This window comes from Sciurus vulgaris, assembly GCF_902686455.1.
Source record: "Sciurus vulgaris genome assembly, chromosome: 13".
Classification (NCBI taxonomy): Eukaryota; Metazoa; Chordata; class Mammalia; order Rodentia; family Sciuridae; genus Sciurus; species Sciurus vulgaris.
Window position 1 is genome coordinate 84,808,097 of NC_136474.1, and position 27,781 is coordinate 84,835,877.

A 27,781-nucleotide genomic window follows, 5' to 3' on the forward strand; every position below is an offset into this window, starting at 1 on the left:
GGTTTTTTCATTAGTGATTATGAACTTTGTTTAAGACTTTTATTCTTGGAGAGGAGGGATGGTAGAGAAATTCTACCATTTTGTTTTCCCAAGAAATACAGTGGACCACCTTTGCCCATCTTAAATAATATAGAGGCTACTCATAATGGTTAGGACCAATTAGAAAGAATTAGAAAAATTAGAACAACCAAGAGCTGACTCTGAGATGACCAGACATGGAATTGAGTTTGTTATTATGGTCTGAATTGTACACTCCTCTTCCCAATTCAAATGTTGAAGCTGTAACCCTGAATATGACCTTAAGGAGATCAAATGATGTTGTAAGGGTGGGGGCCTAATCCAGTAGGACTGGTGTCATATAAGAATAGGAACAGAGGAGTTGGGGTTGAGACTCAGTGGTAGAGTGCTTGCCTAACACATGTGAGGCACTTGGTTTGATTCTCAGTACTACTAAAAATAAAATAAAGATATCATGTCCATCTACAACCAAAAATATTTTTTTTAAAAAAGAAGAAGAATATGAATAGATACCAGATCACTCTCTCTCCACATGTGCACAGAGAAAAAAGGCCATGTGAAGACATAGTGAGAAGGCAGCCTTCAACAAGCCAAGAAGACAGGCTTCACCAGGAACTAGCCCTGCTGATGCCTTATCTTGGACCTCCAGCCTCTGAAACTGTGAGACAATAAACCACTGTTCAAGTCTCCCATCCTGTGGTGCTTTGTTTAGGCAGCTCTGCAAACCTAGTAGACTTATCCACTTAAATTCCACTTATTAAAATAGTTATTAGAAAGCTAATTTTAAGTCCTTTGGGTATAAACCAAGGAGTGGGATAGCTGAGTCAAAAAGTGGGTCCCTTCCACGTTTTCTGAGGGTCTCCACACTGCTTTCCAGAGTGGCTACACCAATTTGCAACTCCACCAGCAATGGAAAAGTGTGCCTTTTCCCCACATCCAAGCCAACATCTATTATTGTTTGTGTTCTTGATAATAGCCATTCTAATTGGAGTAAGATGAAATCTTAGAGTTGTTTTCATTTGCATTTCTCTAGTTACTACAGATGTTCAACACATCATGCTAAGTGAAATAAGCCAATCCCCCAAAACCAAAGACCGAATGTTTTCCCTGATAAGTGGAGGATGATACATAATGGGGGTGTGGGTCTGTGGAGAGTGAAAGAAGAATGAAGGAACTTTAGATTGTGTGAGGGAAATGAGGGGGGTTATGAAAGATGGTGGAATGAGACAGACATCATTACCCTATGTACATGTATGATTACACGAGTGGTATGAATCTATATCGTGTACGACCATAGAAACAAAATGATGTACCCCATTTGTGTACAATGAATCAAAATGCAGTCTGTAAAAAATTTTAAAAATTAATAAAAAAAATAGCTATTAGAATTGAAGAGGGTGTGGTCTCTAAGAGGCCAATGCCTTCCTTTCTTATCAAAAGAGAAAAGCTATAGACCCAATGTGCCAAAAGAATAGAAATAAACACTTAAGTAGGAAAACATGAGAAAATAACTTGTATGAGATGGTACATGTGCCCTTTTCCAGATATCCAGTCATCCATGTTCAACATGTTGGTAACTTACAATCATAAAGATGATAGAACAACAGTCTTTGAAAGTATAGAGGAAAATCTCAGTCTGGAGGATGAGAGGACTATTATAACTAAGGAACACAGAAAATGAAAGGAATAGTCTCCAGCTGCTGGCATATGCTGGAGAACTAGAAAACTCAGACATTCTCCTTCTGAAATAATATGTCACGGTCAGCCCAGGCTATGTAATGAGCAATAGTAACTGACCAGAAATTTGTTTCTCTTCTCCCTTTCCTCCTCCCTGCTTTCCTTCTTCTCTTCCCTTCTTTCCCTCCCCAGATTTCCCTTCTGTACTGACTGACTCATAACTGTTCATAGCTCTCAGTTTTTCCTCCTTTCAAGAAATTGTTATGGGCAGAAGGGAGCTACTACCTTGCTCACGGTCACACCCTTTGCTACGCCACACCTCTGTTAAAGATCACACTCTGCACAGGGCAGAATGCACTCAAGAACTGATGTGTTCAGGGATAGGAAAGCCCAGGCCTCCTATGTAGCTTGGACTACCCCAACCTTCTTCAGGACTGAGGTTTCTAGTTACTGCACTACAACACAACTTTTTCCTCCCAATCCTGCTTCTTTCCCTTTCCCTGTCCATATCAATTCTGAAAGCATTCCCAAATCAACTTCCTATGTGCTGCTCTTCATGTCCAAGGGTGCTTCTCAGGGGACCCAATCTGCAATCTGCACCATCTTCCATATAAGAACTACTGATTTAGGCAAAGCTGAGCAACATTGAGTCTTTTTTTTTTTTTTTGGTGGTGGTAGTGGAGTTGAAATCCCAAAGGGCATCATTGCAAACTGGGGAGGAAGAATCCACAAGAGCCCCCAGGAAAGTGTACTTAGATGCATGACTGTATTGCCTTGAGCTTGGACAAGGACGGCCCAACCAGGCCTGTGAGGAGGTGGAGTGTCGGAGAAAGGCAACGATGCTCAGACACTAGTCCTTTGCTAGACCTAGTTTCTTTCCTCTAATAACCTCTCCTCACATTCAAGGATACTTTCCTGTCCACCCTAATGGTACTCACAGCATTAATCTGGGCCTCTGCTTTCTGTGCCCTTTCCTGACCCTAATGTTCATAATGTCTTATATTTGGAATTAAAAGTTTTTCTTTATTCCCCAAAGAGATTTTCTATCACCAGCATAAAAATACCAGGCCAGAAGCAACAGAACATTTACTGTGGTTCAGCAGAGATGGAGATATAAGCTGCTAAAATCTAAAATCAGAACCAGATGCCTCATCCAGGGGCCACTTGTGTCCAAGTCACATGACCAGATTTTGCCTCAATGTTCTTATCCTTAAGATGGGTACATTCACTCTCATACTGACAGGGAATTTATTACTTACTTACTTACTTACTTATTTATTTATTATTCATTTACTTATTTTTAGTTCTTGTGGTACTGGAGGTAGATCCCAGAGACACTCAATCACTGAGCAACATCCCCAGTCCTTCTAATTTATTTTTTTATTTTGAAATAGGATCTTGCTAAGTTGTCCAAGCAGGCCTCTAACTTGCAATCCTCCTGCCTCAGCCTCCCAAGTAGCTGGGATTACAGGTATGCACCACTGAGCCTGGCTGGAAAGGATTTTGTAGACTTCAATTTGCAAAGTCAGTATTAAAGGGGCTAATAATTTCTCCTGAATATCTAGTTGTCCATGTTCATGTTCATGTCTTCATATAGTTTTTATTCACAGGATCCTAGCTTTTAATAGATAAGGTTAAGTGGACTAAAAACATTCCCTTGAGGGTTCTATGAGTTTTACATTGAATTTTGAGCTTCTGACACAGAAGTGAACAAACCAATGTTAAAAAGATCAATGAAGATATTCTCAAGCATTTCTATTCCTGGTTTGCCAGAGATATGAAGAAGAGAGGTAGGTGCCATCTCCCTTCAACCCCCTCCCTGGAGACATGTCGTAAAATAGCCCTTGCTGAAGCCAGGCTGCCACATAATGCTGTTACTGCGATTGCTGTGACCTTAATTACTATTGCCTATTATTCAAAAAAACACTAATTGAGTCATGGTCCCATTGCAAATGTGACTTAACTTGCTGTTTTACTGCTTGCTCAGGCACTGCAAATAAAAAATAATGGCAGTTGTAATTAACTTAGAACCAGCTATATAACCTGCCCCTCAGTCCGTGACGGGTAAAAGTTCAATTAAAAAGTAAAGTTATTAACAGAATTAAGGTTGGTCACATCTGTCATACAGAGTGTGACAGAACACAAAAATTACCCCATGCCACCAGAGAGGGAATCACTAGAGATCTGCAATAACTTTATTTTGGGACTTTCAAAACTAAAGAAATAGCTCCATAGATAAAGCAATTAAAATTATTGCATATATAAAGTTAGTGATTAGTCACTTGTTTAAAAAGTTGAGATAGAAGTGTTTACTGTAGAGTCATGAAAAGTGTATTAATAGTAAACTACAGAGGTAAAAGGAAAATAGGATCATGATACAATGCTAAGAGGAATAAGAAAACATTGCAGAAATGTATGCGAACTACCCGAAAGGTTAATTATTGGAAAACTTCAAAAAAATAATTGACCCCAGTGCCACAACACACGCCTGTAATCACAGCTACTTGGGAGGCTAAAGCAGGAGGATCCCAAGTTCAAGGCTGGCCTGGGTGTTAGTGATTCCCTATTCTCGAAATAAGAAATATAAAGGGCTGGGTGTATAGCTCAGTGGCAGAGCGCCTGGATTTAATTCCCAGTACTGAGGGGCAGAAAGAAGATTGACACAGAAACTATCTGCACACTCACTTGGATGGCTTTCAGTAAAACAAAACAAAACAAACAAACAACTGACAAAAACAAGTCCTGGCAAGAATGTGGAGAGATCCGACCACTTGTACGCCAGTAGTGAGAATGTAAAATGGCACGGCCCCTTGGGAAACTTTTGGTGGTTGATCAAAATATTAATAATCCTATGATGTGACATTTCTTTGGCTTGGTATATATACATATCCAAGAAAACTGAAAACATATTTACACAAAAATTTGCACACCAGTGTTCATAGCAGCATTATTCATAATAGGAAAAAGTGAAAACAATCCAAATGTTCTCTGATTGAAGAACAAATAAACAAAACATGGTACCTCCACACAATGGAATATTACTCAGCTGTAAAAAGGAATGAAATTCTGATATAAACTACAGCATGGATAAATCTTGAAGGCAGTACGCAAGGTGAAATAAGTCATACACAAAAACACACATTGGATGCTGTGGGTGTAGCTCAGTGGTAGAACCTGTATTTAGTATGTGTGAAGCCCTGGGTTCAGTTCCCAGCTCAAAATAAGAACAAAAACACCCACACATTTTATGACTCCCTTTAAATGAAAAGTCCAGAATAGGGAAAGGTATAGAGATGTAAGACAACTTTGTGGTGCCAGGGCCTGAAAGATGGGAGATAAGGAATGACTGCTAATGGGCACTCCTTTTATTTTGTGTATGTGGGGTGACAAAATGTTCTGGAATTAGATAGTGGTGAGAGCACAATTCTGTGACTCTCCCAAAAAGTAACAAATTGGTTACTTTTTTAAAAGAGTGAGTTTTTCCAGGTGTGGTAGCATACACCTGTCATCCCAGCTACATGGGAAGCTGAAATAGGAAGATCACAAGTTTGAGGCCAGTCGGAAACTTAGAAAGACCCACCTCAAAATAGAAAATAAAAAAGGCTGAGGATGCAGCTCAGTGATAAAGCATCCCTGGGTTCCATCCCCAGTAGGACATGTATGTGAGAGTGAATTTGATGGTATATAAATTACATCTCAACTTTTAAAAGCCTCTCAAAACAAAATAAATAAGTAAATAAGAAATTTGAACTATTCAGATTGCTATATAAATAAAGTAGGTGAGGCCCATGAGTAGTTAGCAAGGAAGGTATTGTAATTGCTTGATTTATTCATGCTTCAATGCAAAGGTCCCTAACCATAGCTTCCTTCTTTAGTACAGAGAGCTACCACCTTGGAGAAGCCACCCAAGCAAAAAATTGAGGTAATAAAAGCACAATTCAAGGTGGACATGGTGGCACAAACCTGTATCTCAGCTATCCAGGAGACTAAGGCAGGAGGAGCTCAAGTTCAAGGCCAGCTTCAGCAATCTAGTAAGACCCCGTCTCAAAATCAAAACTAAAAAGGACTGAGGATGTAGTTCAGTGGTAGAGTGTCCCTGGGTTCAACCCCCAGCACCACAAAACTAAACAAAATAAAAACCTCCACAACTCAAAGTGAAAACAGAAAGATCAATGTAGGCATGATCCTTGAGCTATTTGCCTCTCATGATTATAATGATTTTAAGTATTCTCATTAAAGGTTCAACTAGTTTAAAACTAAGTCCAATCTGCTTTAACAATAAAAACAATACTTTGGGAAGTGTCCACAGGCCTGGACAAATGTGCCCAGGCTCTTGCTTCTCTGGTACACAATGCCTGGACACCTGGGTGGTGCCGGGATGTGGGACTGCTTGCTTTGCCAGCATTCATGGCCAGATTCCACAAACACCGTAAATGATGATCTTTCTTGGTTTGGCACGGCTTTGGTGCTGCACTCTGGCAACCCCTCCCCCAATTCACTCAACCCTCACTGCTGTAGGCCCCTGACCTCCAACTCTGTCCTCCACCAGGCCTGCCCGTCTGGTGGCCTTCTGCTCCCACAGACCTCCGTCACCCCCAGGCTAAGCTCTGCCTTTCCCCTCCACTGCTCCTAGGAAGGTCCCGGGTCCTCAACTCAGCATCCACACCATAAGGGATCAGACAGGATAGTTCTTGAACCTCCCTCTCGGCAAGTGCAATGCACACTGCTGCTCCGAAGGTCCAGCGAGATTCTCAGGGTCCGAGTGAGCATCTTGGTTTAGAAGAGTCCTTGAGTTTTTTCTTCCCCCTATTTGAACCAAAGACAAATGAGGCAAAATCGGGGCACACACAACCCATGCTTGGTGTCCTCCCTCTCCAGGTCTTTTAGCCACAATCCCCTGGGGTGGGAAGGGTCAGGTTGTTCCCCTTTCATCATTAAAACAGGACAATAAAGACCCTCCTTAGCTCATTGTCCATCGATAAGATCACAGGTTCTCTCTTAAGGGATTCCAGCTAGCTAAGGCTGCCTGGCTTCCCGGGTGCCAGTCAGGCCACGCCATCTGAATTACGCCTCAGTTGATGTGCGCTTCCTTTGCACACCCCCATTTAATCCCTAGACCCTTCTGCTGGGTTCACAGCTGTTGGCACATCCTGCTGTCTCTGGTTCTCTCCTGAGCACGGCCCTGGGACTGAGTTCTTCCCTCATGGAAACACAAGGGGGCAGTAGCGGCACTTGGGCTTGAAGGTGAGGGTCCTCATCAAATTGAGCCCTAGAAAAGAAAGGAAAATAGAGACTTTGGAATACCAGGAAGGGAAGAAGGAAAGAAGAAAGGAGAAGTGAAGTGTGAAAAGGGTCAGGTGCTTGCTCCCTCCCCGATTTCAGGTGAAGCATGGAATTAATCTCCTCAAGCGCATTGTAAGGAATAAGGTCTGAAGCGGAGGCAGGAGTGAGAGGCCCCTGGAGGCTCAGGCTTTGCCTGAGAGCTGGGCAGAGCATCCCCAGGAAAGGGCCTCACACTCTCAGGCCCTGAAGGCCCAGACAAGTTCCCACCACATCCACACTCCTTTCCAGAGACCCCAGGAAGTGGCCCGCGTCCCTCTGCTGTTCAAGGTTGTGTTTGCCAGCCTTAGATTTTCCTCTCCTGAGCCAGCCTCAGTGAGCCCAGGTTCTCAGGAGCCACGCCTTACCCAGCCCACAGTCCATTTTCCTTCCAGAAGATTTACTACCAGGAAACAGATTATGAGGTAACAAACATAAGCAGAGAGGGAATTACCGTGATCAGGGCCTCTTTTACAGCTCTCGCAGCCGACCTCTCTTTCCTATTATTTTTTTTCAAAACTAAATTGGATTGGATACTTTTTTTTTTCCTAAGGCAGCAAAAGTGACCAAACATGCAGGCTACCCGAGGTCTGAGGGGATTCCTGAAGCTGAGAACTTTCGAGGCTAAAATGGGGAGAGTCCCGGACACTGGGGAAGAGTTGGTCACTCTGAGAGAGCTCAGACATGCCTTCTTCGCCTTTCTGACTGAAGCTCCATGGAATGTGCTTCCGGACCTGGATGAGGGCTAGAGGTACCCCAGGTGCCTATTTGTCTCCCGTGGACAATCTGCACCCTGGAGACCATCACCAAGCACTCACTGGGTAGCTGCCTTTAGACTCTTCCTCCTGCTTCCTCACTGGGGCAGGAAGTAGAAGCAGGGCTGGCTTTGGAGTTCAGATTGCTACTTTTTAGGGGGCAGTTAACTTTTCCCAAGCTCAGGAAACCCCCTTATCCCAACCCCCAATACCATTTTGCAAACTACTATTTTCTAGAAGGCGATTTTATAACCCATCTCAAAGTTAAACAGAATTCTTTGCTGCAGGACGTGACATGGGCATTTTCTAAAGGGACAGAAAGAATGCAGCCCCTCATGAACCAGAGACTCTCCTCTCTCCTCTTGGTGTGGGGGGAGTGCTGGCTGCTGAAAGGAAGCTCTTGTTGAGCCTACCTAAGCAGCTTTGGGTCCCCCCTAGTGATACCCAGGGCTAATTTCATGGGGGAATTAGCAGGGTGCCAGGAAAATTTCCCTGAAATGAACCCAGTTCCACCGGGTCCTGCTAAGTAGTGAGCAGGGGTGATCATTGTGTGTCCTTCTTGTTGGCAGTCTGTCCTACTCAGTTCTTTGTATCTCGGCCCAGGCTGCATATGCCTCCTTTGCTGACTTGGGGATCACTATTTAAAGACCCCCAAAGACTACTAAGCCAGCATGAGTTCCCCAAAGTTGCAAGGTCCAAGTAGTGCAAATTCCAGTCAATGCAGCTCCTGAATCACCTCCCTGTATACCAGCACATACAGGAGTCAGATCAGGTTGCCTTAAACAAATGGCAACTTTGTTAATATTCTTGGCTTAAATGTATTTATACACACATTTTATGATTTCTAGTAGCATCAAAGACCATTGTATTGAGATTAGTTAAAAGCAACACACACATAATAGTTGTGTTTTTTTCTCCAAATGACACATCTTTTTCATTTCTCTCCATATTTTGTTTTTGCAGTTTTTAAATGGCAAAAAACCAAGTACTGATTTATATACTGAAAACAGTTTCTCCAGTAAATTAGGAAATGGAGTTTGAATTCCTGAACTTATTTATTTTCCCCTGTAGCTAATGTTGCTTGTTATTTTAAATCTGAGTGCAGATGCTAAGAAAGAAAAAGGGGTGCCCTCCTGGGGGGCATTTATCACTTGTAAATTTCCATGAGAAGTTGTGCCTCGAATCTGTGAATTTCTGAAGTTGCTCTTCCTCCAGAGCAAATCGACTTTCACTAAGGTGACTTTGGAGCCAAGTTGTTTTGCAGGTTCAAAAAGGAAAACCCTGCCTGCCACACTGCTGAGCCCAGTGCTGCTGGCGGGGCTGCCACCTGCAAAGCCCTACCTTCTGCCACACCCTCCCCTCAGTGCAGGTTCCACCAAGAAAGCAACAGAACAAACAAACACCCCCAACACACACACACACACACACACACACACACACACACACACACACACACGAAGTGGTTTAATTAAAAGAATTCCAGCTTCTTATTTCCTGAGTGGAACAGAATGAGAGTTCCCTGCTGAAAAGTAAATAATGGAAATCCCTCCTCTCTGAGGCTGTTGGTGAGGGAAATTGCTCTTAGATGTTGTCAGCCTTTCAAGTACAGTACTTTGAGCTGAGACTCTTATGTGTGTGCTGTTGAAGTTGATTTCTGGCAAGTGGCATTAGTAGTATTTATTTAAAAGAAACCAAAAAAGGTGTACTTAAAACAAAACAAGCTTTCCACTCTCTAGCCTGGAACCTTTTGTTCAGTTTTTTCTGGGCTTTGTTAGAATTTTTGAAGATTAACAACACCCCTTAATAAATTCCCTCCTACACCACTGGTCTCAGATTGGCATTGGACATGCTGAAATGCCAAAGAGAAAGTTGAATTCAGCTACGGGTTGAAGCAGCAGCTTCCTGAGAAAAATTAACTTACTTGGTTTCCTCCCCAGGTTTTAGACCAGTTAAAGTCACCTTTTGAAGAACAACCTGTCCACTTTTTATCCCTGAAGGAGAAGGAAGCCCCTACCAACAGCTAACATGATTTACTACCCCAAGGATGCCCAGGGCTGTTCTGCTGGTCCAGGGAGAGCTGAGGGTCAGGCTGCGCTGAGCATTTGCAAGGTGGAGTGTGTGGGGACAGCTAGGACTGGCCTTGGAGCAGCACCCTGGCTGGGGTGTGGCTCAGTGGTAGAGTACTTTACCTAATATGTGCAAGGCCCTGGGTTAGAGTCCCCCCAGCATCATCCCCCACAATAAGGGAAAGCAGAGAGGTGAAGATGAATTCCCACACTTCCTGAAGGGGATGCTGAGTACCAAGGTCATACATCCAGCAAGCTGCAGAAAGAGGAGGAAGGAAGTCCTGCTTATACCTGCCCACTGGTCTTTGAATAACAGACTTACCTGCCTCCATACCTGCTAACATGGACTTCTTGGCCATGGGAAAAGCCCTGAGGGCTTCTGAAACTCATGGGTTTGGTTTCTCCAGGCTCTTCATAATATTCAAGGAAGGCCACTGAGTATTCTAGAGGTCTTTGCCTTACAAAAGCCCTCTTGTTGCCAGAGCTGACAGATTAGGAAAGGCTGAGATTAGCCAGAAGAAGGCCACTTGGGGAAGGTGGGCAGGGCCCAGCAATGGGACCAGACATTGAGAAGTGTGATTCTACCTAGGATGTGGTTTCTAAAATGAGCCAGTTACATCTGCCATTGATTTTTACTTCCCTGGATGGTGCATCTCATCACTTTCTTGTGGCAACTTCCCCCAGAGGTCTCTTATACCTCTTCAGTGTCCCTGAACATGTGGCACCTGGATTTCCAGGCAACATTTGGGAATATTCACTAGATGAGCCCAACCTTAGATATGGTGTGGACCGATGAGCAGATGGGGAATCCTGTAAGCAAGAAACTCAGTGTCTACACCACACCAGAAGAAAGCAGGAACACTCCATCAATTCACCCTTTGTACAACAAGATACTAAGAAAAAACTTTTTTTACAAGATCAAATGACATAACTGAGAATACTTGTTAGCCTGCCCTGGTCCTGTATTGCTTGGGTGACTGAGCTGAATTTTTACCCCACCCTAATCTTGTTTGTCTTTGAGGACAGGATTCTGAAGCTCAGAAGTTCCTCCTCAGGTGGGCTGGCTGAAACTGGTTGGCTCTACAGTGGCTGCCAGAGTGATCATCAGATGACCTCTAACTTCACTATCACAATAGATATGAACCCCCCCCCCCTCCATTTCTTTAACCTTATAGATATACCCTCCTGAGCCCTGAGGAGTGGGAAGTGGATTTGTGAGTTTATCTCCGTCTTCCATTCTTGGCGCCAAACAAAAGTCTCCACTGCTCAAGTGCTCTGTGAATTCCACAGGGAGTTCCAATTTTGAGAGTGCAAAAGGACCAAGTTTTGAAATTTTGAGATGAAAATTTGGTAACATATTCACAGAGCTTTTGCAAGCATGAAGAGCTCAATCTAGTATAAATGCTTTGATAAACAAATCTCCCTTCAAGGCATGTCATTATATGCGTACTGATGCACACAGATGTACCAATAAACATTGAGCTACGAACGATTTTAAAACACGTCTTTCAACAATGTAATAAGTATAGGTTGCCTATTTATTCAAGGCACTAGGTGACTGTATTGGGGAGGTGGTTTGCTGGGGATCAAACTCAGGGTCTCACACATGCTGAACACATATTCTACCACTGAGCTACAACCAGCCCCTTGCATTTTTTTTTTATAAAGTGTAATGTCTAAATCAAACCAAATCATTCTTATGTTTATGATTTTAGGGTTCAGAAGAATAGAGTATCACCATAAATACTGATCTGTAAAATCCTGAGATATATTGTTAAATGAAAGAAGCAAATTGGTTAATAATATATATGTAAGAACACAGGAAATCACACAGGACACGGGAATTGACATAAGAGGATTTGTTAAGCAAACAAATCCCTGAAGGGTAAGAGAGAAAATGAGAGGAAAAGAGAAAGGGCACACGCAAGAGAGAGTGTGAAAAGCGAGGAGGAGAGAAAGAAAGTGAGCAGGAGAGAGAAAGCATGAGAAAAGATGGCAGGGTAGCTATCCTTAAGCAGTCGAATTCCCCGAGCTAACAGGGGACCAATAATAGAGAAGGATACTTGCAAGCTGATTGATGAGCCAATAGCTAGCTAGGATGTTCACAGACTGACAAGTAGCTGGGAGGCGGGGAAATGGCTGCAGCAGAAAGGGGTGGGGAGCAACAAGATGTTGGGAGGCGGGGAAATAAATGCAGCATAAGGGGCGGGGGAGCAGCTTTATATTAAATTACAATATACATGTGAACTGGTTCCATTTATTAAAAGAAAGTTCATGAAGTTAGATAGACAAATGAGTGTTACAATGATCATCCAGGATCATAAAACAAAATGATATATACCATATAAAGTAACTGATATGATTGTCAGTTTTCCCATCTTATTCTGGGAAAAATAATATTTTCAAAAAATATCCTGCTCTAGGCTTCTCAGATATCATATAGCCCAGAGAAAAAGGGGCAAAATCCTTCAAAGTCATGATCTGGGACACTCAACTCTATATTCCCCATGCTTAGCTCAGTGGTAGACATCACAACAAAGTTCAATAAGTACTGTTGGAGAGGGTGGCTTCATGCTTGCCCACTCCCAGCTGCAGAGGATGATGTTGACTTCATCATGATTCAAGTTCAGTTCGGGGTCCTACTTTCAGGACAAAGCTGCAGAAAACTTTAGTAAAAGCAAAAGTGTCTCCTTAAGACTGGTTCTGGTTTCTCCTCACTCTACAGCCATATCACTCAGACCTCAAGAGAAGGGGCTTTCCCCACTGCCTGGCTGCCAGCCTGCCTGCAGGATCCCAAAAACAGGCAAAACTCAGAACTGAAAGACTGAGGGTAGTAAAAGAGAGGGGGAAAGCAAGAGGAGACAGAGCAAAAGAGGGGAAGAGAGTCATGTGAAGGCACAAAGAATTGACAGAGCAGTCAGGAAGAAACTCACAAGACTATCTGTCCATGGAGAACCATTCACAGAAAGGTCGGGGGCCTGGTCTTGTCTTTCAGCCGCTCCTGCTATAGCCTGCTCAAAGATGACCTCAAATAGATGCCTCTTTCCTAAGTGACTCAGTCACACATTTGTGACACAAACTCCTCGAAGAAAATCTCCAAATTGGATCATGGACCAGTGGTTCACAAGAACACATCTTGCCCTGCAGATGGGTGTCTGATGTCCTAAGGATGCTTCTTACTCCTCAGTCTGATGCCACATTAGCAAGAGCTAATATTTGCCAAAGTCTTACTAAATGCCATTATTCTCAGCTCTTTGTGTATATCAACTCTTAATCTCATAACAGCCCAGGAGGTGTGTGTAAAGTCACAGCCCCATTTTATAATTGTGGAAGCATGCGTGTGGATACTTTGCCCAGAGTGACTCAGTGAGTCCACTCAGAGCCCTGGACAGGCCTCTCAGACTTCACTGTGCATTAGATCACCTAGGTATCTTACCAAAGTGCAGATTCTGATCCAGGAGGTCTAGGTATGGGGCCTGAGGGGCTGTATTTTTAACAAGCTCCTTGATTCTCTGATCCCATAAGACTTGGCAACTCAGCCCACCTTCTTTATCATTTCAGAGCCAAGCTATAAGATCAGCTCTGTCAATAACATTCCTTGCTATGATCTCCAAGAACATGGATTCACCTTTCTGTTTAAGACATGCTGTTCTCCAGCACTCAGGATAGAACCCAGGGCCTTGGACATACTAAGCAGGTGCTCTACTGCTGAGCCTCATCCCCAGCCTACTTTCTTTGTTTAAAAGGAGAGTTTTGAGGAGGATGGTTTCTGGAAGCTTCCCAGGTCTATTATTTAATAAACATGGCAAAATCTTAGGAAAAAATTCACCGCTATTCCAAGCCACACACAGTGTCCAGGCCCGAGTCACATGCATCTGTTAAATACTCACTGGAGTTCTGAACTAGCAATGGGGATTACGAGAGTCAAGGAGACAGTCCTGTTACCACGGGGATTACAGTCTTCTGGAGAAAAGTGTAGAAAGAACAGGACCAACACTAGAGAAGGCCTCCCAAGAGAAGTGACATGTGAGCTGAGATGCAGTGGTACCAGAGAAGTGGTCCAGGGAAGACAGGGAAGACAGGGAAGCAGAAGAAAGAACACGAGAGAAGACCAGAAGTGAGTGAGTGAGATATTCAGGAATATGAAAAGAACTGAATTGTGATTGACCTTCGGGTAGAAGGTGAAGGAAAGGGAAGCTCCTGAGAAGTTGCAGCAGGACCCAGCTCACAGTGCGTTCCGAAGGCTCCACTTCTGAACATGACCAGTGGTCTCAGGGTGATGCAAATCTGTGGGGGAACTCTGAGCAGGAATGGAATGGGACAGAATTTGTAGTTTGGGGAGCTACAGTAAAAATGGTGAGGGCTCAAGTTTCAGAGACAGGATAACAATTAGGACACAGTTGCAATGATCTAGGTGAAAAATGACACTGACCTAAACCGGGATAGCAATGGGTTTGCAAAAAATTCAACACATTAAAGAGACATCAAGAGAGAGGAGAGAAATGAGCAAACAAAATGAAGGATGAGAAACTATGAGTGAGAAAAAGGTAGTGTTAAAAGATAATTTTCCAAAAAAAGGTAAAATCATGACTCATAAGGATATAAAATGAACACATGTTAAAGATTTTATTTTGCTCATAAAGACGGAGCCAGGCAGATGTTATATCTGGTTCAGGGGAGAAATTGAAAAACAGACACATTTATAGATCAGGAATATTGAAATGAAAGTGCAAGTGGAGGCAAAACTAGCTTTTTTCCACAGTGGGGAAGAGAAGTCAATTGCACCTCTACAAGATGGGACAGAATCTGCACATCTATAGCTAAGAATTATTTTGCATCCTATTAGGCACATGCAGTCCCAGAGTCGCACAATAGCTTCCATAGCATCAGTGTCCTCCACACACTGCATAGCTGTCCATCCTTCCTGCAGGAGGATGACTCCAAGGCATTGACTTAGATACCCTGGAGGACAGTTGTGACATTTGTTATTCAGAGAATACAGGAAGAGAGCCCTACGGGGCTGAAGGAGAAGAGGATGACAAACTGACCTGGCCACATTTTCCTAGAGAACACTTCCACTTGATGGAAGCTGGGTCTATTTTGATGTCAAGGAAGGAGTGCCTTGGACTCCGTGGCTTCAATTTTTTTTTTTTCTTGGGGGGGGGGGGGGCATGCCAGGGATTGAAGTCAGGGGCTCAACCACTGAGCCACATTCCCAGCCTTATTTTGTATTTTCTTTAGAGACAGGGCCTCACTGAGTTGCTTAGCACCTCGCTTTTGCTGAGGTTGGCTTTGAACTTGTGATCCTCCTGCCTCAGCCTCCTGAGCTACTGGGATTACAGGCATGTGCCATGGTGCCTGGCCAGTGGCTTCAATTTTAGGAGAAGCTTTGTTTTAAGAATCTTTCCCTGCCTTCAGCCTCTTTGGACATTTATTGAGCAACATTTCTACAGAAGGGCTGTGTCCAGTTTCCACTATTTAAAGATTCCTTGATATAAGGACTGCTTTGGAAACTCAAAACTAGAAAATGTAAAGTGCGAAGGACTGTCTTCCATTAGTCCATTTATAGCAAAAGACATACAAAATTATTTTTAAGAGTCAGGTCTCAGGGCACACACCTGTAATCCAAGCAACTCAGGAGCCTGAGGCAGGAGGATTGCAAGTTTGAACCTCAGCAACTTAAGGAGACCCTGTCTCAAAATAAAAAGTTTTTAAAAAGGCTGGGGGTATAGCTCAATGGTAAAGTGCCCCTGGATTCAATCCCCAGTACCATTAAAAAAAAAAAAAAAAAAGTTAAAATTGTTTTCAAGACTTTCATATATTTGGAAACATTAAGATTGAGGTTGTCCTGATTTTAGATCATAAAACTGCTAGATGCAGGATGTTGTTTTAATAGCATGTATTGAATTTTTAACAAAGTAAAGCAATATGGTGTACAAGTACTAATTAAAATACAAGTACTAATAAAGTAGGAATTGTCTGTGTAGATTCCAACAGAAATTCTGTTTCTCAACCTCTGCGCCTCTCTACTGCTTACTGCAAGTGATAGCTGACTCAACCTCCAGGCACCATCCCACTTGCAGAGAAGGAAGCTCTTTTTCAGAGGGATCTGGGTCCTTCTGTGTCGTTGTGCTAGGTTCTGGGCCCTGAACCTTGCCACATAAGCCTGGGTTGCCAAAGGACTGGAGTTCAAGGTCTGTGTACAAGACCCACCCTGCTCTGGCCAGTTCCTTCTTCGAGCTAAGTCCAGGGATGAGGGCCCTGCTCCCTGCTGATGCATTTCTCTGATGTCAACGGTCACTCTTGCTGGACTTTGAGTGTTGCCTCCCCCTTTCTCCTCCGTCACGCTCTCTCTGCCTGTTGGAACATCCCGACCTCTGGGGTTAGGCCCATCCACCTACCCCACTCAGAGTGCCCTCCCGGACTCTGGCCCACCTTTGTTGTATCCTTCAGTTGCTCTGCCCTGGACATCACACCAAACTTCAGCTGGACACTAGTGCAGTGGGCAGTTCATCCTGCTTCCCCATTTGGTTCCCTGGGCCATATTTGTCTTTATTGGTAAAATCTAATGAATGCTGGGTTGCAGTACTGTCTATGTTTACATCAAACCCTAAATCTGTCCTTTCTTTTTTTCTTTTTTCCAAGCACTTAACTCATTTAATTCTAACATTGATGTGAAAAAGGGACATTATTACCCCCCATTTTACAGATGGGGACACTGAGGCACAAACAGATTTATTAGTCACCCAAGGTCATACACATATGGAATTTAAAGAGTATAATCTTGCCTCTAACTCTTTTTTTATAATTATTTACTTTTCAAGTTTTTACAGACTGCATTTTGATTCATTGTACACAAATGGGGTCCATCATTTCATTTCTATGGTTGTGCATGATGTAGATTCACACCATTCGTGAAATCATACATGTATATAGGGTGATGAAGTCTGTCTCTATTCCACCATTTTTCATTACACCCCCTCCCTCTCATTTCCTTCTACATAATCAAAAGTTCCTCCATTCTTCTCTCACTCCCCACACCCCCACCACCATTATATATCATTCTCCACTTTTCAGGGAAAACATTTGGCCTTTGGTTTTGGGCTTGGCTTATTTCATTTAGCATAATATTCTCCAATTCCATCCATTTATTTGCAAATGCCATAATATTATTCTTCTTTATAGCTGAATAATATTCCATTGTGTATATATACCACAGTTTCTTTATCCAATCATCTGTTGAAGGGCATCTAGGTTGGGTTCCACAATCTAGCTATTGTGAACTGAGCTGCTAAAAGCATTGGTGTGGCTGTGTTAACAGGCAATTAATAAATATATGAAAAAGTGTTCAACATCTCTAGTAATGAGGGAAATGCAAATTAAAACAACTCTAAGATTTCATCTTACTCCAATTAGAATGGCTATTATCAAGAACACAAATAATAATAGATGTTGGCATGGATGTGGGGAAAAAGGCACACTTTTCCATTGCTGGTGGAGTTGCAAATTGGTGCAGCCACTTTGGAAAGCAGTGTGGAGAATTCTCAGAAAACTTGGAATGGACCCACCTTTTGACCCAGTTATCCCACTTCTTGGTTTATACCCAAAGGCCTCAAATCTGTCCTTTCTTAAATAGATTCATATACTATAGAAACATCAAGGGGCTGGGGAGATAGCTCAGTTGGTAGAGTGCTTGCCTGTCAAGCATGAGGCCCTGGGTTCGATCCTCTGCACCGCAAAAAAAAAAAAAAAAAAAAAAAAAGAAAAAAAGAAACATCAAGGGAAGTTAACAACCTTCATCTCCAGGAGCTGTCTTGTAGTCTGCTCCCCTTCCCCCTTCCATTCTGACAATCACTGCTGTCTCACTTACCTCCAGTAGTAAACAGATTGCTGAGCGTCTCTCTCCCTTTTGTGCTACGTAGAAAATATATTGGTTAGTTTTCTAAAAATCATTTTAGAGTAAATGTTCACCTTTTTACATGACACGAAATTACTGCTCCCATTGAATGTACAGATTGTGGGTCTGGGTGTATGTGCAGGGGTGCTTATTGAACGCTTATGGAAATAGGCTGCAGCAAGGGTGTAGTTATCTTCCCTTGGTCTTCCCTTCTATGATAATATTAGCAAGGGACATTCACGGAGCACGGAGGACCAGTGGGACACTGTGTGAGTGCTTTCTGTGTACTTTTTTTCAAACCACCTAACAGCTCTATGAAGTAGGCCCTCTGAGGAACCCTAATTGTTGTACAAGAAATCTGAGGCTCAGAGAGATAAAACAATTTACGAGCTTCACAATTAGTATGTGACAGAATCCAAGTCTGCTGACTCTGGATTTTTAAAATTTCAACATCATCTTTGCGCCCTATCCCTCACATACAGAAGGCCCTCGCTACCTGTCAGTCAGGTGAATGAATGCTTAACACCTCCTTATTTAGGGTTTGTTATAGTTTAGATCTGGAATGTTCCCTAAAGTCTCATGTTTGAAAACTGAATATTCCCAATACAGCAATATTCCGAGTTGTGGCTCTCTGGAAGTGCTTGAATATTGAGGGCTCTGACCTCATCAATGGATCCATTGATGGTTCATAGCTGATGGCATTATTGGGAAATATGGGAACTGTAGGAGATGGGACCTAGTTGAAGGGAGTGGGTCCTTGGGGTTATGTCCTTGGCCTGCCTGCACTCACCCACTTGGCTTCCTAACCACCTAAGGTAAGCATCTGTGTCACACTAGGCACGCCTCCCCCATTATATTTTGCCTCACCACAAGCCCATAATGATATGGTCAAGTGACTTTGGACTAAAACCTCTGAAACCAGGAGCCAAATAAATCTTTAATCCTTTAAGTTGTTTTTTGTCACAGCAATGAAAAGCTAACACAGAATTCGACAGCAACGGACACAGATTATATGACGACCTTGAACCGGCCACTGTGCTTTCACATGAAAAAAATCAGTTAATGGTTTATTTGAAAACATCCATAATTAGACACTAGAAACAATCATTACATGGCAGAACCAAACCTAGACCACACTTTTTTTTTGTCATTAAGCTTTACCACTGACTCTCACTCTATTAACCACGATAACTCAATCATCGGTTTGGCTTCGAAGGGAGTGAGAACGATAAGGTTGAAGAAAGGAATCTCTCTCTCTCTCTCTCTCTCTCTTTCTCTCTCTCTCAATGTAACTGAGGAGAACTGAGTCAAAGGGGACATGAAGTAACCCCTAAGAAGCTGAACCCAGAAGTGATTAAATTTAGGCTTTGGGGTGCCAAAGAAGAAGTCAGGTAATAAAAATGTCCTCCCACTGCCAAAGCAGAGGGTCATCGCAGGTCACACCAGAGAGTGTGGCCACCACAGAAGAGCTCAGGTTACTGGAAACCTCTCTCAGACACCCAAGGTGAGGTCACCACCCTGGCTTTGAAGCTGACCCAGCTGGATTCAGATTTCAACTTCATCACCTACTAACCACATGACTTTGAAGGAGGACCATGACGCCCACCAGTGAGATCGTGTCTATAAAGCGCTGAGCAGAGTTTCTCAGCGTCCAGTGCAGAGTAGCTATTATGTTTATTATTAATCACGGTCACTAAGGAACCATTTCAAAGGCATTTTGAGGAGAAACAAAGCCTCCTGTGAAGTCACCTGATGAAGAGCCATCTTCAGGGTGCACTGCACATACTCGCAGGAGCAAGCAGAAAGGAGCCACTCCTGAAGGTCTAAGCCAGGAATGTGTTCTCACCAGTCGCCTGCGAGAGGCCACGGTGGTGGGACCACCAGCCAAGGGAGCTCCAGACCTGGAGGAGGGACAAATTCTGGGTCAAAACCATTTACCTGTTGACCCTAAAGGGTAAAGCCACTTCCTTATTCGAAAGGATTTATATTTACATGAGAAATTCTTTTTCTTTCTTTTATGTTTTTGAGATGGGGTTTCACTGTTGCCTGATCTGGTCTTGAACTCATGGACTCAGGGACTCAATCGAGCCTCCCACCTCAGCCTCGCAAGTGCTGGGAGAGCTCATTCAGTCTCTCATAGTTCATCACCTGTGATACAAGGCTGGTGGAAAAGCACCACTGCAGAGTGTGGTTTCAGTCACTTCTGAATTACTTGTTTGTAGAAGATCTGGAGTTAACACATCCCTCCAGATGTTTATTCAGCCAGGGTGTCAAGGCCCTGGAGCAGAACGAAAAAGCTCGGCTTCTTTCTGACTCAGAGTGTGACAAGTGACGCAGTCACAGGAGGAAGGTCACCTAAAGTGACACTCACTAAGCAGTGAGTGCATAAGTCAAAGAGCAAGAGTCACTTTGTATCCCTCCCTCTCCCTGGTTCCCATAGTGAAGCCACCAACAAGTGCTGTCAATTCTCCCATCAGGAGAGAACTTGGGTTCCTGCCCTGAGCCCCCACCAATGCTCCATTTTTATGGAACACACCTTTCCTTCTTTGTCTCCTCAAATCAATGCTCCGTTCAGCAGCTAGTATGATCCTTTTAAACCTGAACTCACTTCAGGCATGGCAGGCATTGCTTTAGCCCTTCCAAATTCTTGAGGCCCTGTGGCCCTGCTCGCCCTTTGGGGAACTCTCCCCCCTTTCCTGTCCTTGGAATTCTTTCCTCACACCTTCTAAGAACCAACCTATCCCCAAAGTCACTTCTTTAGGAAGATTATTCCCAGTTTAAATTAGGTCTTTCTTTCCTTCACATAATTTATCTCAGTTTTCATTTGTGTTATATGTATAGAGGCATAGGTATGTGTGTCTAAGTATACATTTACATTTATACACCCATGTGTATGTCCTTATAAATATTGTTAAATGCCTGTCTTTCCTTCAAGACTTTAAGTTCCAAGGAGATAGGTATTATGTTTTGAGTCTATCACCATATACCTGGCACCAAGCAGAATACAATATGACAAAGAGAATCAATAAATACGTGTTGAACAATTAAATAAGTGAAGGTGTACGGTTGATTTGTGAGGGAAGAGGAAGAGACAGGGACAAGCATTTCTCAGTATTGGGCACAGGGATAATGACTTTCCTGGGAGACGGAGATAATATTTAACCAGTTGTCAACAGACGCAGGAAAATTCAAAACCAGACATTAGTATGTAGAACAGAAATTCTGCAGTTTCTTTAACTGTTGGTACACTACTTTTAATAGAGACTGCAAAAGTAGACTTAACTGAAGGAATATCATCCCATTTCACAAGTATAAATCCTTTTGTTCACATTCTTTGTGCTTATGAACCCAAAAGTGGAAATGATTTGCTGACAAGAAGAAATTGCCACTGAGAAACAGCTACATGCTGTTGATTTGTGAATTTCTGTTTTCCCAGAAACAACTGACTATAAGCTTAAGCTTGTGAACACTAACTTACCAGCTAAATGGCATTTCTTTTAATGGTAGGCATTGTGCTGATTCCTTCTCACCTCTTTAACTGATAGATTAAAAGTAACCAGAGTTAAATTTAGGCAATATTTAGAATGCAGGACTCAAACCCACTAAGGTGATAACAAAGACTTCCTTCCAAGAAGAACATTAGAAAAGGGAAAATTCTTTCCAGAATCCCCACCCAATTGTTCTGCATTCCAGAAGCTATTAATTTTCTTTGCTCCCACCACAGAAAAATGTTTAGTCTCAAGGGAAACAAGCCAATTAAGCAGTTGCTTAAGGGTGAAACCAAAATAATTTCGGAAATTTTAATGGAGCCACTAACTGTTTTTCCTGAAATCTAATGAGGATGTCACTCAGATGAAAACAACAGATACTACCCGAGTCAGGCACGGGCCTAATGTAAAAGACAAACAGCCTGATGCAATTCAGCAATGTGTGGCCAGGAGAGGACACTGCCCCCTGATAATGCTCTGAGGACAGACAAGAAAATAGCTTAAGCTGCAGGGACATGGTAGGCAGCGATGAGCACTGGCTATCAGAATCCAGAAATCTAAATCCATCATCCGTCTCTGTGGCATAGAGGTCTCACAAGGTAGAAGGCTTGGGCTCACTTCTGCTTCATGGGATATTCTCTACCTGCAGAACTTCTTATCTTTACTGATTCCTTGAAAATCTAGCCCTGCCCAGTCTCCGTGGGGGTTAGGATCAAAGTGGTAGAATATGTTCAGAATGTGGACTAATAAAAAGCCATGCAACTTTCTAAAATGTTCCAATGAAATGGAAAAGAAAATTAAAAATTTAAGCCTCTTAAAATGTAAATGGTGCCAAGCACGTCTTGCACTTTAAAGACTCACCCATTAAAAAAGAGGAAGAAATCTGGAGTGGTTATGAGATGAAGCACAAAGGTTACGAAGAGTGCTAAACTGGAGATAAGGGAGACCCTGAGCCTGCTCCCTGGGTGGTGTCACCAGCTCAGGCCAGGGTCCTGGACCTCACTGTCCTCATTGGGTCTAATGTCTCTCATGCTAATGACCCTAAACATCTCCTAAAAGGTAAGAAGTGCTTCTCTAAGTGCCTGCTATCATTAGTTCAATCAATTAGGTCGCAATCCCCAAAATGAAGGAAGAAGAAAGTCATTTTCATTTGAGTACAATTGCTTCAGAACACTTCTATCTGCCTTTCCCCAAAAGGCATACACTAATCTCTCACTTGAGATGGAAAACCCCGGATGACTGGGTCACCTTCCATGGTTGGTGAGCACATCTTGCTAGCCTCAATTCAGCAATTACTTCTTGTTATATCTGATCTTTGAAATGGTGCCGTATTTTCACGTTACATAGAGTTAAGTGTCCCCAAATCACTAACAGCGTAGGTTAAGTGTTCTTACTACCTTGCCCTGGCAGAATTAAATCCTTCATCTGATGTAGCACCACGTCCCTGGACATCAATTTGTCAGGCTCTGTGCATCCATGAGTCCCATGAGAATGAAGGACCTAGGGGACCCCAAATGAGGTCCTCTTTGACCTTGTTTCCCTTGAATTGAATAGCCCGATGCCCGGAACACAGTAAGGACTGGATCAATTTTTCTCTTAATATGTTTTTTACACAACACTTTGGGTCCTTGGCAAAACAGGTACAAGCAATATTTTGTTGTTTCTCATAAGAAAACTAGAAATTTGCCTCTGAGGTTAGCAGAAATTTCCACAAGGTTATTTTTCTTCCTCGACATAGGAAAACAGTGTTTCCTGACAGATACTTCTCTCCTAAGTGATGAAAGATTTGTACAGTTGGAGCAGACTGTGTGGGGTACAAACATTTGTTATTATGACTTTAAACAAATCAAAAGGACTTCTTTCGGCCTCTCTGACCCACGTGGCTTTCAACAGCTCACATTGGTAATGCATGTGCAAACAAACAAAAAATATATAGCTATTTTGTTGATTAGATATTTCATATTTATTTAAATAATCTCAAAAATTCTTATTTACAAATAATAGTCAATGAAAATCTTCAATAATGAAATTGAAGACTATGTGTAGTATGTTGTTTATTAACTTGATCTGTTGGAGTAGAAAAGATTTGGATACATGTGCAATCAACTATCAATTAAGTAGGAAAAGAAAAGAGAATTTGGGATAAAATTTGCTTTCTTCTAAGTACCAGGTACTAACCATGCACCATTGAAGCACCTAAATTTTGCTCTCCAATTCGTGAACTTGGTTTGTTTTTGCTGTTGCTTTGGTTTTGCTGTGCTTTACAGTACTGGGGATGGAACCCAGGCCTCCTGTATGCTAGGCAAGCACTCTACCACTGAATGACATCCAGCCCTTATGTATTTTTTTAATGTTTTGTTTTGAGACAGGGTCTCACGGAGTTGCCCAGGCCTGGAACTTGCCAAGCTCCTGTTTGGGCCTCCTGAGGTGCTGGGATTATAGGCGGGCACCACCCTGACTGGTTCGAAATGGATTTTGATTACTCTGTGGGTTCTAAGCCAGCACAAGAATCATTAGCTGAAGTTTGATGTTCAAGCCCAGTTTGGGTCTAAATTGAAGGTTTCTTGGATGCCTCAGTGGACTTTGGGTGCCTCCATGCATGTTCCACTGTGTCTCACATCAGGGGCTCCCTCCACCCACGTTCCTTGACGTGGTCAGTGGCTCCTCCGGCAGGCAGGCTGTGCTGAGTAGCATTCCTGCAGGGGTCCAGGTGGGTGGTGGTGGTGCTCAGATAAATGATGTTCCAGATAGAATAGCAGCCCCAAAGTTCATGGCTACCCAGAACCTCACAATGTGACCTCATTTGGAAATAGGGTCTTGGCAGGTATAATCAAGATAAGGATTGAGATGAGATCATTCTGGATTAAGTGTCCTTAAAGAAGACAGAAAAGCAAACAGACACATGGGAGAACAGCCTGTGATTAGGAAGGCAGAGATGGAAGTCGGGGAGCTACAAACCAAGGAACAGAAAGGAGGGCTGACCACACCAGAGGCTAGGAGGAGGCAGGGAAGGATTCCTTAGAGCCTTCAGCACCTTGACCTCAGGCTTCTAGCTCCTGACCTAAGAGAGAACACATTCCTGACGTTCTACCACCCAGCTTGTGGTGGTTTGTACAGCAGCTCCGGGAAACTAAGACACACGGTGATCTAGGGTGGCCCTCCCATCTCTTCTCTCAGGGAAGGGAATGTAAGACCCCCAAAAAGGAGACCCTAACTCTGTCCCATGGATCGACGGCAACCCCAATCAACTGCAGGAGGCATTACTTGATGCAAACTGCAAGAGGCTTTTATTCCAGTGCACTGGGACCCAACTCGTGACTCACGCAGGAGTCGAGGAGTTGAGATAAAACAGACAGCTTAAAAAAAGTCCATTCTTTCATTCCCCCATTTGCTTTTTGGTAAGTTCTAATCATGGAACTTCTGTCCCTATATACTCTTCTCCAAAGCTATTTCCTTGGCGGAAGGACTGGTATTGTTGCCTGAGCATTAGTACCTGTGCAGCACTTATTAGGTCCCCAGGCTTGTAGGCCTCGGCCAACCGATTCCATATCTCCCTCTGCACAGTCTCAAGGGCTTTTAATCTGGTGTACAGAGATTGAGAGGGGTAAGATTCTGGGGAAGGAAGATGTTGTATGGTAATGAGTGGGGGGTGAGTCCCATAAAGGATTTCAAAAGGAGTTAGCTTGAGGGAGCCAGGGGTATTGCACACCCGAAACAAAGGAAAGGGAAGGAGGACTGTCCAGTCTGTTATGCCAGTCTCTAAGGATAATTTAGTCATGACCTCTTTTAAAGTTCTATTCATTCTTTCTACCTGCCCTGAGCTTTGGGGCCTATAAGCACAATGTAATTTCCAATTAAGCCCCAGGATTTTGGCCAGTCCCTGACCTACCTGGGCAACAAACACAGGGCCGTTGTCTGACCGATTACCTTGGGCACCCCAAACCTCGGGAAGATGTCTTCTAGCATTATTTTGGCAACCACCTGAGCAGTCTCCTTCTTGGTAGGAAAGGCTTCAACCCATCCTGAAAATGTATCTATGAATACTAATAATTATCTGTATCCATACCTGGCTGGTTTTACCTCAGTAAAGTCCACTTCCCAGTAACTCCCAGGACGGTCTCCTCGGAGCTGTTTGCCCTGAGGTAGCTTGCTGGGCTGGGCATTCACCATCTGGCAAGACTTGCATTCTTTTACAGTTGTATCTGCAAGCTCCCCGAGCTTCATGATGTAATACGGTGAAGACTGGACAAGTTTTTTTAAATGTTTTGGGCCCAGATGAGTTAACTTGTGAATGTGTCTGAGAAAAATGATCGCCTGTTTTTCAGGGAGAATTCTTTTTCCTTCTGAGGTTTCCCGGATCCCCTCTGGAGTCTCCAGGCGAAATCCTAATCTGTCCATTTCCTCAAGGTCTGGTTCTGAATATTCAAAGTTCCTAATAGTGGGGTATACCGCATCTTTAGGGTGAGACCTCGGTTTTTCCCCCAACAAGGATAGGACGTTAAGTCCTTGAGCCGCCCGCTTGGCTTCCCTGTCAGTCCTTTGGTTCCCTCTGGCAAATTTTGACCCCCCTTTTTGGTGTCCAGGGCAGTGAATAATTGCTACTTTCTTAGGAAGGTGAACGGCCTCTAACAGGCTTAGAATTTCTTCTTTATTTTTGATTTCCTTCCCTGCTGAAGTCAGCAGCCCCCGCTGCCAGTAGATGGCCCTGTGGACATGGGCAGTAGCGAAGGCATACCTGCTTTCAGTGTAGATGTTAATTTTTTTTTCTTCTGCCAACCACAGAGCCTGAGTCAGAGCTAGTAACTCTGCCTTCTGAGCTGACGTCCCCTCGGGTAGGCTGCTTGCCCAGATAGTTTGTTCATCATCCACTACCGCCGCCCCGGCTACCCTTTTACCTTCTATTATGTAGCTGCTTCCATCAGTGAACCAGGTCAGCTGAGCATCTGGTAAGGGCTGGTCTTGGAGGTCCCTTCAGGTCCCCGTTTCTTCTGCTAGTATCTCTTGACAGGTATGCAGCACACTCTCCTGGGTGGACGTGTCAGGTAGTAGGGTAGCTGGGTTGAGGATGGCAGGCGGCCCGAACTGGATCCTGTCTCCATTCAGTAGGAGACTCTGGTAATGCGTCATGCGGACATTGGACAGCCACCGGTCAGGGGGCTGTCTGATGATGCTCTGCAGGGAGTGAGGGGCAATGACCGTTAGCTTTTGTCCCACAGTTAATTTGTCAGCATCTTTCACCAATACTGCCACTGCTGCCATGGACCTCAGACAGGCAGGCCAGCCACTAGCAACAGGGTCTAGCTTCTTGGAGAGGTAGGCTACCGGCCTCTTCCATGGCCCTAGAGGCTGGGTCAGCACCCCTCGGGCTACTCCCTTCCTCTCATCCACAAATAGGACGAAGGGCTTTGCTACGTCCGGCAATGCCAGGGCTGGGGCAGACAGTAGTGCCTTCTTGATGTCATCAAAGGCCTGCTGCTGGTCGTTACCCCACTCAAAGAGGCACCCTCCCTAGTCAGAGGATAGAAGGGAGCTGCCAGGGTAGCGAACCCGGGAATCCACAGGCGGCAAAACCCCGCAGCCCCTAAAAATTCTCGCACCTGGCAGGGTGAGCGAGGAACGGGTATCTGAGTCACAGTTTGTTTTCTGGCCGCCGTTAGCCATCTCTGCCCCCCTTTGAGGGCGTACCCCAGGTACTTTACCTCCTTTTGGGAGATCTGGGCCTTCTTGGCAGAGGCCCGATACCCTAAGCAGGCAAATTCTTCTAGCAGTAGTCCCGTGCCCCGTTGGCATTCCTCCTCTGTGGCCCCAGCCATTAGTAAGTCATCTACATACTGCAGAAGTGTTACCTGGGGATGGCTGGCACAGAAGTGGGCTAAATCTTGGTGGAGAGCTTCATCAAAGAGGGTCGGGGAATTCTTGAACCCCTGGGGTAATCAAGTCCAAGACAAATGTCCTGTTGTCCCAGAGTCAGGGTCCCTCCACTCGAATGCGAAGATGTTTTGGCTGGAAGGGTGTAGTTGCAGGCAGAAGAAAGCGTCCTTTAAGTCCAAGACAGTGTACCAAATATGATCCAGGGGAAGAGAGCTCAGCAAGTTGTAAGGGTTAGGTACAGTGGGGTGGATGTCCTGTACTCGCTTGTTTACTTCTCTTAAGTCCTGTACCAGGTGAGAGTCTCCCATGCCAGGCTTTTTAACAGGTAACAGGGGAGTGTTCCATGGTGACTGACACTTCACTAGGATACCTTGCTGAAGGAGGCGCTGGATATGGGGCCTAATTCCTTCCCGGGCCTCTTTAGTCATAGGGTATTGACGTACAGCCACAGGAGTAGATGTGGCCTTAAGTTCTATAACTATGGGTGGTCTTTCTGCGGCTAGTCCTGTTCCAGCCATTTCGGCCCACACCCCTGGATACCTGTTCAACCAGTTATTTATGTGACATATTTTTGCTCCCTGTCTCTCAAAAAATCTATATTCATCATCCAGGTGCATTGTCAGGGCAGTAGTTATTCTCTTGCTTCGGGTCACCTCTGGGCCATCAGAGGTGAAGGTAATCTGCGCTCCC

At 43.9% G+C, this 27,781-nt stretch overlaps 2 long non-coding RNA genes across 2 annotated transcripts in view; both read right to left on the reverse strand.

The window, feature by feature from the left end:
- Positions 1-27,781, reverse strand: part of LOC306642679 — a 260,148-nt gene that overhangs the window by 167,742 nt on the left and 64,625 nt on the right. The gene's annotated exons all lie outside the window — the stretch shown is intronic.
- Positions 2,354-13,475, reverse strand: LOC306642680. The gene is made up of 3 exons (XR_013758601.1): positions 12,769-13,475; positions 10,158-10,319; positions 2,354-6,964 (listed from the first exon to the last, which is right to left on the reverse strand). It is a non-coding gene; the product is annotated as an uncharacterized lncRNA (long non-coding RNA).